At 42.7% G+C, this 18,744-nt stretch overlaps 1 pseudogene; it reads right to left on the bottom strand.

The window, feature by feature from the left end:
* Positions 1 to 3,603: 3,603 nt before the first annotated feature.
* LOC139409698 (progestin and adipoQ receptor family member 3-like) lies at positions 3,604 to 18,107 on the bottom strand (annotated as a pseudogene).
* Between the last annotated feature and the right edge of the window lie 637 nt (positions 18,108 to 18,744).

Below are 18,744 nucleotides of genomic sequence, written 5' to 3'. Positions count from 1 at the left end.
GTAGCCTGACATTGCACTGTCAATTGAAATGACTATGTAACAATGTTACTAAATGCTTTAGATGATAAACGTTAAAAGTTGTGTAGTCACAGCTCTGTGTCACTTCCTAGCGTGCATTGACCTAGCGTGCATTGGCTGACTACTGTGTTGGAGCGGAGCTACCTGGGAGGCCTCAGCCGGTTAGTAGGCTCCCATGTCTCAGCGGGTTGAATAGGCTCCCATGCCTAAGCTGGATGAATAGGTTTCCATGCCTCAGTCAGGCAACCCGGGATGTCTCAGCCGGCTCATCTGGCTCTTACTCCTCAGCCGGTTCGTCAGGTTTCTGCGCCTCAGTGGAGGTGACCGGTCTGCTCCAGATCCCCGGGATCAAAACCCACAGTCGCAAAAAGTGCTCTTCACCTTTGCGGTTTTGTCACACCAGGGGCGATGGTCGGATTCGTGTTTATCGTTGAAGGAATGAGCGTTACACCGAGGCCTGTACTCTGGAGCGGGATCGATTTGGAGGTGGAGGGTACGTCATGGTCTGTGGCTGTGTGTCACAGCATCATCGGACTGAGCTTCCTGTCATTGCAGGCAATCTCAATCCTGTGCGTTACAGGGAAGACATCCTCCTCCCTCATGTGGTACCCTTCCTGCAGGCTCATCATGACATGACCCTACAACATGACAATGCCACCAGCCATACTGCTCGTTTTGTGTGTGATTTCCTGCAAGACAGGAATGCCAGTGTTCTGCCATGGTCAGCGATGAGCCCGGATCTCAATCCCATTGAGGACGTCTGGGACCTGTTGGATTGGAGGGTGAGGGCTAGGGTCATTTCCCCCCGAGAAATGTCCAGGGACTTGCAGGTGCCTTGTTGGAAGAGTGGGTTAACATCTCACAGCAAGAACTGGCAACTCCAGTTCTCCAGTCCATGAGGAGGAAATGCACTGCAGTACTTAATGCAGCTGGTGGCCACACCAGATACTGACTGTTACTTTTGATTTTGACCCCCCCCCCCAGTCAGATGTCTGTGGAACTTGTTCAGTTTGTCTCAGTTGTTGAATCTTGTTATGTTCATACAACTATTTACTCGTGTTAAGTTTGCTGAAAATAAACACAGTTGACAGTGAGAGGACGTTTCTTTATTTGCTGAGTTTAACACTGAAAATCATCTGTGAAGGAGATGCTGATTAACTCCGCCCCCTACCTGAGTGATTTGCCAACCCCACCTCCAGTGGGAGGAGCTACCTACAGGATGCTCTCTGCTAAGCAATGCTGCTCACGTCACCTCCCAGTCCCACCTGCTGATGCCCCAAGCCTGCTCATGCCTCCAAATAGCTGCGTACCCACGCTACATCAGTGCAAGCCAATGCATGCTAGTGCCTGAGAAGTACTACCTCTCTCTCTCTGGAATATGAGACATGCTGTTATGAGGTGCTGTTTCACTCCCATGCCATCAGAATGACTCTATTTCCCTTGCTGGGTTAATGGACCATTTCCCAGGCGTGAAACTCGGGTCTGGATCAGTAAGTCCTTTTAAATAGGATCTGTGACTATACATTATACTCAGTCAGTCATTATATAACCCTGCCCATGTGAAAATCTTCTTGATCCCTCAGTGGGAAGCTATGGAGAAGCTCTATGGTGAGGACGACTGACACGAGTCCACTCCTGTCTACTCTGCAGGGAAGATCCTTTACATGTTAGCTTCTGTCTAGTAACTCACCCTGAGTGAGAATCATCGATATGTTTGTTTCAGTGTTCATAAAGTGTTACATTAGGGAAGCATTTCGATCATGTAATGTGTTTGATCAGCAGACACACCAGGATTCTTTAGCCAGAGTCACTTATTGAGCTTTTTCTGATGTATTGATTGCCAACATTACTGAGGACTGAATGCATTTCATTAGGACAAACCTGCATTGGTGGTATTACCCAAATTATTAAAGGTACAAAGAGGGAAGGTATTTTATCTGTTTGAGAGTGAAGAGTCGTATTAAAACTAACAGTTGGTTGTAATGTGGTCTTTTATCCAGTAGGTGGGGAACGAAGCATCATATAATCGGTAGAATACTAGCAAAGGCAGTTCAAGTAGCAGTGATTCAGTTAAAGGTCCAATGCAGCCATTTTTATCTCAATATCAAATCATTTCTGGGTAACCTTAAAGTGATGGTTTTCAATTAAAACAGTCAAAAGGGGGGAAAAATGGCTTATGAGCAATTTCTCAAGCAATAATTTTACTAGGACTGCCTGGGAGTGGTCTGCGTGGGGAGGGGAAAACTAGCTGTTATTGGCAGAGGTTTGAAAAGACTGCTTAAAATTTCAGCCTGTTTTGGTGGGATGGCGTTTGGCCTGCCTGGTGACATCAACAGGCGGTAAATGAGTTAATAGACCAATAAGGAAGACTTTCAAACAGCTCTTACACTAAAAGGGTATTATCATAATCTTCACAATTTCACAGTTTTTTTCCACAAATTTCATGTCATAGTGTGGAAGTATACACTGAGTGTACAAAACATTAGTTGGGTAACCTAGCATCACCTGGTCAGTCTGTGTCATGGAAAGAGATGGTTTGTACACTCAGTGTATATAAAACACAGGAAATCACATTTTTGAATGCAATGGGCATTTAACCAATTTTATGTCCAGTTTTCCTGAAAAGAGGTTTTACAAAAATGCTTGCATTGAATTTACAAGCAATAACTTTCACATCTGATTCAGAACTGTCAGTTATCATGGAGTCTCTCTCGGAATACAAAGCCCTGATCTCACCCTATAATCCCCAGAACAGTGCAGACTCCTGACTTGCCATGCAATGGGGTGATTAACCAGTGAAAGCTGTTTAGCCCAATTCTCTGATATAACGTGTGATTGGTGTTTTACATGGCAGGAATTTTTAATCTCTGTCTGCACCTGAAAATCAAGACAATGTGTCAAGTAAGACTAAGATTGAGGTCTCCAAAAGATCCTCTGATAAATCCTCCTAATGTGGTTCTGCAATGTTTTGCGAACAAACTGTTGTGAAGAGAGATGATCTCTGTCATTATCTCAGGCAAGACTGTGTAATCTTGAGATTTGTTGTCTGTGCTGGGACGATCTAACCATTTCCTTTCAAATTCTGATTAGTGTCTCTAAGAAAAGAACAATGGCTGTAGAGTATAATCCTTCAATTTGCACTGGCAGGTCAGAGATTACTACAGATTATAGAATGAGATTACAGAAAATGTCATCCTAATATGCCAAAACTATACCTTGGTATAAGACATTTGATGGCATGGAGAAGACAAGCTGGTCTCTTGTTAACTTTGAAGAGGAAGGCATTTTCTAATAGCTACTGTTATCTTCAAGTGAAAGTAAATCTGAGCGTAATCTCTCGTGGACAGACTTTGAGCATCTGACCAAATTATGCAAAATTAATCATGACTAATGAAAAAAAATAATCTTAACATTAATTGAACAATAATATTCCTTTAGGCATTCTTTATTCATTTAAAATAATCAAAAGAGAGACATGCCTTAATACAGATACATTGAAATGATGTCCCTTTTAGTATATACAGTGCATTTAGTATATACAAGTTTTCTGACCCCTTGACTTTTTCCACATTTTGTTACGTTATGTTAAAGGTTCAGTTGTATTCTGGTTTGCAGTGAGTGGCTACAGTAGAGTCTGTGGCAGCTCGGTTGTTGGCTGGGCCAGTCTATGAGGCAGGGCTGGTGGTGCCTGAAGTTCATTAAATACACAGAAGTCTGGTGCCACAAGCAGAGCATAAACACCACCAGGACATGCCACACCTGGTGGCTGGCAACCAGGTAGTTCAGCTGACCTGTGTAGGTCAAAGAGCATCACAAGGTCACTTGACATTTTCAGCGCGTTTGAAGGTATCAGTTTGAGCAAGACAAGTTGCAGAATGACACATGTAAGTGGTTATTTGCTATGAGATTTGTAGATTTTACCGATGTAAAAGAGGAACTCAGCTCCAGCTATCTAATACATCACCATCAAGAGGCAGGAACAACTGCAGACAGAGATAACAGATGGTAAGACATTCACGTTAACAGAATACTTGACCGACGCATAATTGTACTTTTTATGAATGTGTTAAGTCCTTGTGTAGGTACCCTTCAAATAAAGTGTTACCTAATATTGTAATTCAGGTATCTGATGACTCATCTGGACGACAGCAGAGCTGAAGCTTCGCTAGTGTCGCCACTCCTTAGAGTGGTAGTGAGGGTGGATCTGAGCCAAGAACACAGCCAATATCAATGCTATAACAATCACTAGGTACACCTGTCTCCAGAACTTTAGAGCAGAGGGAGGGTAGAAGATCGGCTTCGGGAAAAGATATGTCAGGAGGAGAAGAGATGTCATTTCAGAGCCAGTTTGCGTAGTTACATGTTTACAGTGTCAGAGTGCATGTGTTATAAAATGTTATCTTTACTGAAACAGAACGGTATGAGTGAAAAGTACAACAAATGATGGAATGTGTTGTCTAAGACACAGCGGCGCAGTGGGAGGCATACAAGACCCCTGGAACGCAACAGCCAAGGTTCCAACGTAGTCCCGTGGCAGCATTTCTTCTCTGAGAGGGGGCAGGAGAACAGGTGATACCCCACAGAACACAGCATACACACCTACAGGAACGACGGGTAGCTTCATACAACAACACTACTCCTGAACACAGTTACGCCTTACAGATAAGACCTGTAAACCATAACAAGCTGTAGGAGTTAAGGACAGACTTATTAATCCAAACGTATTGCTTTGGATTGGAGAGGTCCCTGAACGTATTACAGTTAGTTTGAGATTTCATGTGGTTGCAAAGCCATTGAGATTGTTGAGCTAACACCACATTTTACTAGCACTTTTAAGACAGTCCTCGTTTCTGTGAATACACAGACAATCAATGTAAAGTCTCTTTTGAAAACAGAACAACAAAAGCAAGTGGTGCAACTTGGGGGGTGTCGGATTCTGTTGCAAAATGTTTTATCTGTTGCACATGGTAAAATACATCAAATTTAAGTCTGTTGCACAACGTTTTGCAACGAAAAGGAGAGTTTCTATTGGACAAATTCCGGTAGGTCCTCCCTGTTTTGTTTCTTCCGTTTGGTTCCTAGAATAGACAGTGAACGGTTTCCTTTTTTGCAACAGACAAAATGTTTTGTCAAGGAATACCACTAATGAATACACCCTGCTACTCTATCTTTTTATATCATCCTGAAACATTATGTTGAAGAGGTAATGTAAAGTCAGAATCTTTAATAAAGAAAAATATACTGCCGTCTTTCTTGTTAGCATTAGACAGGGAAAACCCGGTTTGGTGATATCTAGTATATCATCAAAACAAATCGCAGCACATTTTCTCTTTCAGCAGTTTTAACCTGATTAAGTATGATGCCATTAGAAATTAATGTCGAAAGTTCAATTTATATTCCTAAAACGTAATGGCCCCGTGCAGTCAAACGTGATTTTCCAGTGTTTTACATACATTTCCAAACTATGAGGTTAGAATAATACCTTGAAAATTATGATAATACCCTTTTAGGGTAAGAGCTGTTTAGTGACATCAAGCAGGCCAATAGACCTATTAATAGACCTATATGAAATAGAGTTTCAAACCTATCTGCCAATAACAGCTAGTTTTCAGCACCAAAAACCCTCCGGTGAAATGCAGGGCGCAAAATTCAAAAATAATAAATTCGTAATATTAAACATTCAGGAAGGTACAAGTGTCTTACATCATTTAAAAGCCTCATTTATTGTTAATCTAGCTGCTTTGTCAGATTTCAAAAAGGCTTTACGGCGAAAGCATACGATGCGATTATCTGAGGACAGCGCCCGCATGGAAAATATTTTCTAACCAAGTAGATGCATCACGGGCCTCCCGGGTGGCGCAGTGGTTAAGGGCGCTGTACTGCAGCGCCAGCTGTGCCATCAGAGTCCCTGGGTTCGCGCCCAGGCTCTGTCGTAACCGGCCGCGACCGGGAGGTCCGTGGGGTAAAAAAAAAAAAGTAGATGTCAGAAATAGCGCTAAAATAAATTGTTTACCTTTGAAGATCTTCATCTTTTTGCAATCCCAAAGGTCTCAGTTACACAATGAATGGTCGTTTTGTTCGATAGAGTCCTTCATATCCCAAAAATGTCAGTTTATTTGGCGCGTTTGATTCAGAAATACACCTTATCCAACTCGCCCAACATGCCTACAAAGCTACCTGTAAACTTGGTAAAAACATTTCAAACAACTTTTCTAATCCAACCTCAGGTACCCTAATATGTAAATAATCAATCAAATTTAAGACGGAATAAACTGTTTCCAATACCGGAGAAAAACGAGGAGCGCGCTCTCATTAACGCGCACCAAAAGACTAGAGTCCTCCTGGGTGACACTTAGAAAGAATACGAATACTTCTTCATTTTTCAACAACAACAAAAAATCGAACCATTTCTAAAGACTGACATCTAGTGGAAGCCATAGGAACTGCAATCTGGGTCCTAATAATTATGCTTTCCCATAGAAAAGCATTGGAAAATCCAGTGACCTCAACAACAACAAAAAATCCTGGATGGATTGTCCTCTGGGTTTCGCTTGTCAAATCAGTTCTGTTATACTCACAGACATTATTTTAACAGTTTTAGAAACTTTAGTGTTTTCTATCCAATACTACCATGCATATGCATATCCTAGCCTTTGGGCCTGAGTAACAGGCAGTTAACTTTGGGCACCTCAGTCATCCAAACTTCTGAATACTGCCCCCTAGCCTCAAGAAGTTTTAAATAACACGGCTCAAAAACCACACTGAATCTGGGAATAAGTTGTACAGGACAACTTGGTGTGTGGCCAGCGGCTTTTATAGAGAGACCAGCCCTAACTATTTGTGCCATTAGAGAAAGAAAATGAAAGCTGCGTTGTAAGTCTTGTGACCCCCAGCACGTATAACAAAATCAACAGTAAAAAAAAAACTAAAAGCAATTGTTCTTGACTCTTGACTATAAACTTTTATACTAACAACACCAATCTGAGGTAAAAAGGTTGTGTAATCCCCCCCCCCCTCCCCCTCCCCCCATAGGGGCCCACAGTGGACGTGTCATAATACCCATACAAAATCTAGTGGCAAAACACAGAAATGTTTCCAATAATTTTTTCCCCTTACATTTTTCAGAACCACTTCAAACAAGGTCTGTGTTTCAGGTAGGCTTTCCCTGGTGTGATGTTTTGATAAACGTGTATATCGTTCTCTCTTGGACAAGGTGGATTTTATCAAGATATTAGTCTCTCTCAGATTTGAAAATGCTAATTAGCATCAAAGTAGACATCATGCAGGACTACAAATGCCTGCAAGCTCCTGCACGTCATCTTTGCTGTCAGCTAGATACATTTTCATTTATTGTACCATATTTTATTTATCTACCTGTAATACCAGTGGTCTTATGTATCCATTTGGTCTTGGTACAGAATACTATCCTTGTAGCAGTCAGATATTTACAATGTGCCATGAATACTAGGTCGTTTTTTGCAAAGAAGCTGGCTAGCTAGCTACCTACCTAGATGATTATTAGCAACATACCAGATCCTCTTCTCATTCAGCCAGTAGAGATCTATATCTAATCCCTTATAATTTCTGCCAATTATACACTACTTGACCAAAGGTATGTGGACTCTCATTCCAAAATCATGGGCATTAATATGGAGTTGGTCCCCCCGTTGCTGCTATAACAGCCTCCACTCTTCCGGGAATGCTTTCCACTAGATGTTGGAACATTGCTGTGGGTACTTGCTTCCATTCAGCCACAAGAGCATTATTGAGGTCGGGCATTGATGTTGGGCTCGCAGTCAATGTTCCAATTCATCCCAAAGGTGTTCGATGTGGTTGAGGACAGGCCTCTGTGCCGGCCAGTCAACTTCTTCCACACCGATCTCAACAAACCATTTCTGTATGTACCTTGCTTTGTGCACGGGGGCATTGTCATGCTGAAACAGGAAAGGGCCTTCCCCAAACTGTTGCCACAAAGTTGGAAGCACAGAATTGTCTACAATGCCATTGTATGCTGAAGCATCATTATTTCCCTTCACTGGAACTAATGGGCCTAGCCCGGACCCCATGAAAAAGCCCCATGAAAAACAGCCCCAGACCAGTATTCCTCTGCCATCAAACTTTACAGTTGGCACTATGCATGTTCTCCTGGCATCCGCCAAACCCAGATTATGAAGTGTGATTCATCACTCCAGAGAACGTGTTTCCACTGCTCCAGAGTCCAATGGCTTTACACCACTCAAGCCAATGCTTGGCATTGCACATGGTGATCTTAGGCTTGTGTGCGGCTGCTCGGCCATGGAAAACCATTTCAAGAGGCTCCCGACGAACAGTTATTGTGCTGACATTGCTTCCAGAGGCAGTTTGGAACTTGGTAGTGAGTGATGCAACCAAGGCCAGACGATTTTTATGCACTACACGCTTCAGCACTCGGCGGTCCCGTTCTGTGAGCTTGTGTAGCCTACCACTTTGCAGCTGAGCCGTTGTTGTTCCTAGACATTTTCACTTCACAATAACAACACATACAGTTGACCGGAGCAGTTCTAGTAGGGCAGAAATTTGACGACTGACTTGTTGGAAAGCTGGAATCCTATGACTGTGCCATGTTGAAAGCCACTGAGCTCTTCAGTAAGGCCATTCCACTGCCAATGTTTATCTATGCATATTGCATGGCTGTGTGCTCGATTTTATACACCTGTCAGCAACGGGTAGGGCTGAAATAGCCAAATCTAATAATTTGAAGTGGTGTCCACATACAGTGGGGCAAAAAGGTATTTAGTCAGCCACCAATTGTGCAAGTTCTCCCACTTAAGATGAGAGAGGCCTGTAATTTTCATCATAGGTACACTTCAACTATGACAGACAAAATGAGAAAAAAAATTCCAGAACATCACATTGTAGGATTTTTAATGAATTTATTTGCAAATTATGGTGGAAAATAAGTATTTGGTCAATAACAAAAGTTTATCTCAATACTTTGTTATATACCCTTTTTGTTGGCAATGACAGAGGTCAAACGTTTTCTGTAAGTCTTCACAAGGTTTTCACACACTGTTGCTGGTATTTTGGCCCATTCCTCCATGCAGATCTCCTCTAGAGCAGTGATGTTTTGGGGCTGTTGCTGGGCAACACAGACTTTCAACTCCCTCCAAAGATTTTCTATGGGGTTGAGATCTGGAGACTGGCTAGGCCACTCCAGGACCGTGAAATGCTTCTTACGAAGCCACCCCTTCGTTGCCCGGGCTGTGTGTTTGGGATCATTGTCATGCTGAAAGACCCAGCCACGTTTCATCTTCAATGCCCTTGCTGATGGAAGGAGGTTTTCACTCAAAATCTCACGATACATGGCCCCATTCATTCTTTCCTTTACACGGATCAGTCGTCCTTGTCCCTTTGCAGAAAAACAGCCCCAAAGCATGATGTTTCCACCCCCATGCTTCACAGTAGGTATGGTTTTCTTTGGATGCAACTCAGCATTCTTTGTCCTCCAAACACGACGAGTTGAGTTTTTACCAAAAAGTTATATTTTGGTTTCATCTGACCATATAACATTCTCTCAATCTTCTTCTGGATCATCCAAATGCACTCTAGCAAACTTCAGACAGGCCTGGACATGCACTGGCTTAAGCAGGGGAACACATCTGGCACTGCAGGATTTGAGTCCCTGGCGCGGTGGTGTGTTACTGATGGTAGGCTTTGTTACTTTGGTCCCAGCTCTCTGCAGGTCATTCACTAATCAAATCAAATCAAATTTATTTATATAGCCCTTCGTACATCAGCTGATATCTCAAAGTGCTGTACAGAAACCCAGCCTAAAACCCCAAACAGCAAGCAATGCAGGTGTAGAAGCACGGTGGCTAGGAAAAACTCCCTAGAAAGGCCAAAACCTAGGAAGAAACCTAGAGAGGAACCAGGCTATGTGGGGTGGCCAGTCCTCTTCTGGCTGTGCCGGGTGGAGATTATAACAGAACATGGCCAAGATGTTCAAATGTTCATAAATGACCAGCATGGTCGAATAATAATAAGGCAGAACAGTTGAAACTGGAGCAGCAGCACGGCCAGGTGGACTGGGGACAGCAAGGAGTCATCATGTCAGGTAGTCCTGGGGCATGGTCCTAGGGCTCAGGTCCTCTGAGAGAGAGAAAGAGAGAAGGAGAGAATTAGAGAACGCACACTTAGATTCACACAGGACACCGAATAGGACAGGAGAAGTACTCCAGATATAACAAACTGACCCTAGCCCCCCGACACATAAACTACTGCAGCATAAATACTGGAGGCTGAGACAGGAGGGGTCAGGAGACACTGGGTCCCCCCGTGTGGTTTTGGGATTTTTGCTCACCGTTCTTGTGATCATTTTGACTCCACGGGGTGAGATCTTGCGTGGAGCCCCAGATCGAGGGAGATTATCAGTGGTCTTGTATGTCTTCCATTTCCTAATAATTTCTCCCACAGTTGATTTCTTCAAACCAAGCTGCTTACCTATTGCAGATTCAGTCTTCCCAGCCTGGTGCAGGTCTACAATTTTGTTTCTGGTGTCCTTTGACAGCTCGTTGGTCTTGGCCATAGTGGAGTTTGGAGTGTGACTGTTTGAGGTTGTGGACAGGTGTCTTTTATACTAATAACAAGTTCAAACAGGTGCCATTAATACAGGTAATGAGTGGAGGGCAGAGGAGCCTCTTAAAGAATAAGTTACAGGTCTGTGAGAGCCAGAAGTCTTGCTTGGTTGTAGGTGACCAAATACTTATTTTCCACCATAATTTGCAAATAAATTCATTAAAAATCCTACAATGTGATTTTCTGGATTTTTTTTCTCATTTTGTCTGTCATAGTTGAAGTGTACCTATTATGAAAATTACAGGCCTCTCTCATCTTTTTTAAGTGGGAGAACTTGCACAATTGGTGGCTGACTAAATACTTTTTTGCCCCACTGTACTTTGTATATATAGTGTATGAACGCGGTGAGATCTATTTAAATTCATGGTGTCAGTATACGCCGCTGTATTAAAGCAATTCAGAACTAACTTATTGACATGTTCTGTTGCAGATTTCAAGACAGATTGCGGAAAAATGTATCCATAATCATGAACGTATAAGCAGATTTATTTGACAAGAATGCACCTAGTCACCCATCAATCACGTAAAACACCTGTAACTCCAACAATTACATCGTTTTAAATAAATCAAAATAGTAAACAACGCATAAATATGTATTTTATACATAACATAAACATCTTTGAAGTAAAGATTAATGTATTTATTCATCAGTGTCACAAACCTTTGACATCGAAGAGCTCCATATTAACTATTATACAACGGGTGGGTCAAATCCTGAATGCTGATTGGTTAAAGCCGCATTCCAGCCGGTTGCTATTCCACAAATTGCCATCCGCTAAATCTATGACATTAAAATGCCTATTTATTCTGTTCCATCTGACTGCGCAATTTACTGTCTCATCAGCCCAGCCAGACAATTTCTAACCTTGATCTCCACTATAAAAAGCATTTAGACATTATCTCACATTTTTCTTTTAGACTAATATTTAGTTTTCAACAGCAGATATTTGTATAAACCTTGCAGTCTGTCTCTCCGACATTTGCAACATTGTTTCAATATTCAAATTTAATCACCAGCTGTCGGGTAGTAATGAATATCCCAAGAGTCGGGACGAGACAGACAGCAGGCAGCGTTTCTCAGCCTGTCGAAACCATGAATCAGCTGGTATAATTTGTATTGATATATATATATATATACACATATATACACACACACACACATACAAAGAAATGTCAATTAAAAAGTTTGCAGTCTTTTCCAGCTTCAGTTTGAAGTGATTGTGTTAGCTGTGTTGTTGGCTAGCTTCCCTGAACAACAGTGTCCTGACGAGAGGGCACATTTTCTATGCCAGGCGAAATCGTACTTCATTAGCTCATTGTCATGGATGTATCCAAATAAATGTGACTAGAAAACGTCTTGGGTAACAACCCTAGATTTATGTCGGGACTATGTCTTGTGGAAGGATGAAATAGTATGAATAAAGTCATCAAAATAACGTTAATGAAAATATATGTCAATTATTATTTTAATATGTTGATAACGTCGTATAAAAGTGATAATGCCCTAGAAGCTGTGTTTGGAAGATATATTGGCACGATTTGCCCTAACAACACCCATGTTAATATATCCACCAAACACCGGCTTCTCTGGCATTATCACTGAGAGCCACAGATTCTTCTGCTTTTCCCTTTTAGGAATTAGACCAGCACCAATAACACAGAATGTAAAACAACAGTGATTTTTAGTGTGTGAGTTACAAATGGAGAAACAACTGGATGTGTAAGGTAGGTTTAATATAAAATACTAAACTCAGCAAAAAAAGAAATGTCCTCTCACTGTCAACTGTGTTTATTTTCAGCAAACTTAACATGTGTAAATATTTATATGAACATAACAAGATTCAACAACTGAGACATAAACTGAACAAGTTCCACAGACATGTGACTAACAGAAAAAGTAACAGTATCTGGTGTGGACACCAGCTGCATTAAGTATTGCAGTGCATCTCCTCCTCATGGACGGCACCAGATTTGCTAGTTCTTGCTGTGAGATGTTAACCCACTCTTCCACCGAGGCACCTGCAAGTTCCCTGACATTTCTGGGGGGAATGATCCTAGCCCTCACCCTCCGATCTAACAGGTCCCAGACGTGCTCAATGGGATTGAGATCCGGGCTCTTCGCTGGCCATGGCAGAACACTGACATTCCTGTCTTGCAGGAAATCACGCACAGAACGAGCAGTATGGCTGGTGGCATTGTCATGCTGGAGGGTCATGTCAGGATGAGCCTGCAAGGAAGGGTACCACATGAGGGAGGAGGATGTCTTCCCTGTAATGCACAGCGTTACGATTGCCTGCAATGACATCAAGCTTAGTCCGATGATACCGCCCCAGACCATGACGGACCCACCACCTCCAAAGCGATCCCGCTGCAGTGTACAGGCCTCGTGTAACGCTCATTCCTTCGACGATAAACACAAATCCGACCATCACCCCTGGTGAGACAAAACCATGACTCGTCAGTGAATAGCACTTTTTGCCAGTCCTGTCTGGTCCAGCGACGTTGCGTTTGTGCCTATAGGCAACGTTGTTGTCGGTGAGGTCTGGTGAGGACCTGCCTTACAACAGGTCTACAAGCCCTCAGTCCAGCCTCTCAGCCTATTTTATTTATTTATTTAATTTTACCCCTTTTTCTCCCCAATTTCGTGGTATCCAATTGTTGTTGTAGCTACTTTCTTGTCTCATTGCTACAACTCCCGTACGGGCTCGGGAGAGACGAAGGCTGAATGTCATGCGTCCTCCGATACACAACCCAACCAGCCGTACTGCATATGTTAACACAGCGCTCATCCAACCCGGAAGCCAGCCGCACCAATGTGTCGGAGGCTACACCGTGCACCTGGCAACCTTGGCTAGCGCGCACTGCGTCCGGCCCGCCACAGGAGTCGCTGGTGCGCGATGAGACAAGGAGATCCCTACCGACCAATCCCTCCCTAACCCGGACGACGCTAGGCCAATTGTGCGTCGCCCCACGGACCTCCTGGTCGCGGCCAGTTACGACAGAGCCTGGGTGCGAACCCAGGGACTCTGATGGCACAGAAATGGAATGTGTCCCTGAACAAAAGGGGGGTCCCTTAACCACTGCGCCACCCGGGAGGCCCTCTCTCAGCCTATTGCGGACAGTCTGAGCACTGATGGAGGGATTGTGCGTTCCTGGTGTAACTGGGGCAGTTGTTGTTGCCATCCTGTACCTGGTGTAATCCTGTGCAGTTGTTGTTACACGTGTTCTGTCACTGCGGGGACGATAAGCTGTCCGTCCTGTCTCCCTGTAGGGCTGTTTTAGGCGTCTCACAGTACGACATTGCAATATATTGCCCTGGCCACGTCTGCAGTCCTCATGCCTTCTTGCAGCATGCCTAAGGCACTTTCACGCAGATAAATAGGGACCCTGGGCATCTTTCTTTTTGTGTTTTTCAAAGTCAGTAGAAAGTCCTCTTTAGTGTCCTACGTTTTCATACCTGTGACCTTATTTGCCTACCGTCTGTAAGCTGTTAGTGTCTTAATGACCGTTCCACAAGTGCATGTTCATTAATTGTTAATGGTTCATTGAACAAGCATGGGAAACCGTGTTTAAACCCTTTACAATGAAGATCTGTGAAGTTATTTAGATTTTTCAAATTATCTTTGAAAGACAGGGTCCTGAAAAGGGGACGTTTCTTTTTTTGCTGAGTTTATGTAAGCAGAATGAGAATCACACTTAAGATTGAAAACAAGGAAGCCATGCCTAAACGCAGCTATATCAACACCCTTCTTGTCAATTTAACAGGTCCATGTTGCTGCTGTCAATTATGAGCAGCAAATTTACCACTGCATTCAGTCTGAACCTTAAAATAACCAGGACAGTGTTACACATGTGGGGCGGGGAAAGGTAACAAAAACAGTAGACCACAACAGTTTTAAACGTTCTTGAATCTCGATGTTATCTAATCAGGAGAACAAGTGAAGGAAGCAGCATAGGGAAAACGGGTGAAAGTAGGGTGGATTTATAGAGATAAGATGGAGCGTTTCAAAAAAGGTCAAAGTTGAGGGAGTAAGGGGCATAAAAGGCATAGTGTGGAATAAGCGGTAACTGAAGGGATGGTTGGCCATGGAATAAACATAACATGGCGTGCTGGTGTGCTTCTGAACGCCTTTCAGGTCGTTGTCACAAATATCCGGCTCATGTCCAGTCATACTCGGGTTCTCAGTGTGTGTCCCTCGACGTCATTCCGTCTCAGTAAGCAGCATTTAAATCATGGTAATTGTGTTTCTGTGAATCACAACATTAACTATGATGAGCGATCACAGCATTTCCACCAATTGAGACATACAACTTTAAGCATTGAGGACAGCATTTTGCTGACAACATGGTGGTTTACACTACTGCTACTGTGTGTAAGTGATGGAAGAATCTTACCTCAGCTGTTGGTCTATTTGAGTGTGTGTGGTCACTTACAGTGCCTTGCGAAAGTATTCGGCCCCCTTGAACTTTGCGACCTTTTGCCACATTTCAGGCTTCAAACATAAAGATATAAAACTGTATTTTTTTGTGAAGAATCAACAACAAGTGGGACACAATCATGAAGTGGAACGACATTTATTGGATATTTCAAACTTTTTTAACAAATCAAAAACTGAAAAATTGGGCGTGCAAAATTATTCAGCCCCTTTACTTTCAGTGCAGCAAACTCTCTCCAGAAGTTCAGTGAGGATCTCTGAATGATCCAATGTTGACCTAAATGACTAATGATGATAAATACAATCCACCTGTGTGTAATCAAGTCTCCGTATAAATGCACCTGCACTGTGATAGTCTCAGAGGTCCGTCAAAAGCGCAGAGAGCATCATGAAGAACAAGGAACACACCAGGCAGGTCCGAGATACTGTTGTGAAGAAGTTTAAAGCCGGATTTGGATACAAAAAGATTTCTCAAGCTTTAAACATCCCAAGGAGCACTGTGCAAGCGATAATATTGAAATGGAAGGAGTATCAGACCACTGCAAATCTACCAAGACCTGGCCGTCCCTCTAAACTTTCAGCTCATACAAGGAGAAGACTGATCAGAGATGCAGCCAAGAGGCCCATGATCACTCTGGATGAACTGCAGAGATCTACAGCTGAGGTGGGAGACTCTGTCCATAGGACAACAATCAGTCGTATATTGCACAAATCTGGCCTTTATGGAAGAGTGGCAAGAAGAAAGCCATTTCTTAAAGATATCCATAAAAAGTGTTGTTTAAAGTTTGCCACAAGCCACCTGGGAGACACACCAAACATGTGGAAGAAGGTGCTCTGGTCAGATGAAATCAAAACTGAACTTTTTGGCAACAATGCAAAACGTTATGTTTGGCGTAAAAGCAACACAGCTCATCACCTTGAACACACCATCCCCACTGTCAAACATGGTGGTGGCAGCATCATGGTTTGGGCCTGCTTTTCTTCAGCAGGGACAGGGAAGATGGTTAAAATTGATGGGAAGATGGATGGAGCCAAATACAGGACCATTCTGGAAGAAAACCTGATGGAGTCTGCAAAAGACCTGAGACTGGGACGGAGATTTGTCTTCCAACAAGACAATGATCCAAAACATAAAGCAAAATCTACAATGGAATGGTTCAAAAATAAACATATCCAGGTGTTAGAATGGCCAAGTCAAAGTCCAGACCTGAATCCAATCGAGAATCTGTGGAAAGAACTGAAAACTGCTGTTCACAAATGCTCTCCATCCAACCTCACTGAGCTCGAGCTGTTTTGCAAGGAGGAATGGGAAAACATTTCAGTCTCTCGATGTGCAAAACTGATAGACATACCCCAAGCGACTTACAGCTGTAATCGCAGCAAAAGGTGGCGCTACAAAGTATTAACTTAAGGGGGCTGAATAATTTTGCACGCCCAATTTTTCAGTTTTTGATTTGTTAAAAAAAGTTTGAAATATCCAATAAATGTCGTCCCACTTCATGATTGTGTCCCACTTGTTGTTGATTCTTCGCAAAAAAATACAGTTTTATATCTTTATGTTTGAAGCCTGAAATGTGGCAAAAGGTTGCAAAGTTCAAGGGGGCCGAATACTTTCGCAAGGCACTGTAGGTCTGCACATCAACCAGTACTGGGACCATTGGAGTCTTGGGATGCTTGCTCTCAAAGTGCTGCTTGAATGTCTTCAGGTCTGCATCTATAAAGGTCAAGTACAAAATGGTGGAAGTTAAACAATCTGTGGCTTAGATTGAAGTTGATACAAATTATAAACTAAGCAATAAGATGCAACAAACTACTATACATAAGAAAGACTGTACCACACAGGCCAGTACAATAGCCTGCACATGGAGAGGAACCTAAAGGCACATACAGTACCAACCAATACTGCTCACCTGACAGACAGGACAGGTGTGGACCAGTGCTGCCTTGTCTGCAGTCTTCTGGTCCACAGCTGTTTCCTTCTTCTTAACAGCCAAAGCCTTGGCATCAGTCAACAAGTTCAAGTTCAACTTGAGAGGAGCATATTGTACCCATAGTACAGAAATTACTTAAAAACGGTGGACATCTCCAGATCTGAATGACAAGAGCGTGTTTAAGCTTTTGTTCCAGCCCAGCACAAAAAATCATAGCCTATCGCCGTGATTTGTTACGTTGAGTCAGTTGTTAGAGCTGGCCTGGGACAAAACCCGTCACACACTCCTGTTCTTCAGGTGACTTCCAGCAATGACTTAAACAGACCAAAGCAGGAGAATAGTGTCCCAGGTTAAAACAGCTTACCTAGTTGAGAGGTGATAAGACAGACACAACCATTGGTTCTGGAATAGAGAAGGCGCAAATAAGGTTAGCAATTTGGCATCAATAACGTGACAGTAATTCTCTCTCAAAAACAAACATGTGAATACTATTTAATTTAAAACCCACCATAGCAGGCAGGACTAAATATGGTTCCATAATCTTGCCTACTAGCTATACTAATGACCTGCTGTTCAGAGGGTAACAGCAAACTTTTCAAATCAGTCCATCTCTGAAACCTCTCAAAAATCCAGACCAAAATAATACAGCTAGCTAGGGTAGCTAAAAGTCAAGTAGTTACTTGAAGTAAGCTACCTCACCCACAGACACAAATAAACATAATCAAGAACACCTAGCTTCACCATCTAAGTTAACTAGCTAACTAGCAAGCTAGACTGTTGGTTTATAAAAGCCGAAGAAGGCTAAACTCGTTTTTATGAATTTCTTATGCATTTAAATGTCTAGACAAATAGATGTTTAATGTAGCCAGACTAATGTTGTTAACTAGCTAACCATGAGTTAGCTAGCAAGATTACAGGTATTGTGTAAATGTTAAACTTGCCCAAGACAGATCACAGAATTGTCCATTTAAACAAAATGTTGCCAATTTATTCACTACTTTGCTAATATTAGATAGCTAATCCAGAGATTCTTACCTTTGCCTCGACTCGTTAGTCTCGTCCAAATCATCATGGCCCTGGTGAGTGACGGGAAGCTTGAGACATGCATTTGTACTTAAGTATGACATATGATAACACAACGTTTAGAAATGCATTTCCATTGAGGTCCTCTTGTTAACAAAATACATCATTCATCAATGAACAACACATTAAAGATACAAAACGAATGGAGCTGAGGCAGTTTGGAAAAGTCATTATGGCTTGAGCGGAGGGTGCGGCCAGGGAGAAAGTCAGTCTGTCAGACAAGCCAGGAGCTCTTAAGGGCCCATCGCTTTGTCCAACGTTCGCAGTTACTCCATAGTAGCCTCTACTCCGTAGGTAGCTGATCCTCCATTGCAGACAGTGAAGCAGGCACCTGGTTGATGCTGCAGTAAAGTGCCAGAAAGTCAGTGGTCAGGAACAGTCCTTCTACCACTCTGACATTTCAGACAACGCAGTCTTCACCTTCCAGGTGAAACATAAAAACCGGAGCTGCTGCAGCATTATTTAAATGCAAACATTAGCCATTCAGGTAGCTAGCTAGCCAAGGCACACAAAAAAATGATTTGATGTTGAAGTCCTGTAACTTTTACATTGAAGATCACAATATTTATGTGAACAAAACAGAGACTTATAATTTTTAAAAATAACACAAAATGTACAGGAGCTCTCTGCCTAGGCGACCTCTCAGCACCATGGCAACCATG

Source organism: Oncorhynchus clarkii, chromosome 5 (genome assembly GCF_045791955.1).
Source record: "Oncorhynchus clarkii lewisi isolate Uvic-CL-2024 chromosome 5, UVic_Ocla_1.0, whole genome shotgun sequence".
In the NCBI taxonomy this organism is placed as follows: Eukaryota; Metazoa; Chordata; class Actinopteri; order Salmoniformes; family Salmonidae; genus Oncorhynchus; species Oncorhynchus clarkii.
The sequence above is the reverse complement of the archived record's forward strand: the minus strand, read 5'-3'. Positions and strand labels throughout refer to the sequence as shown.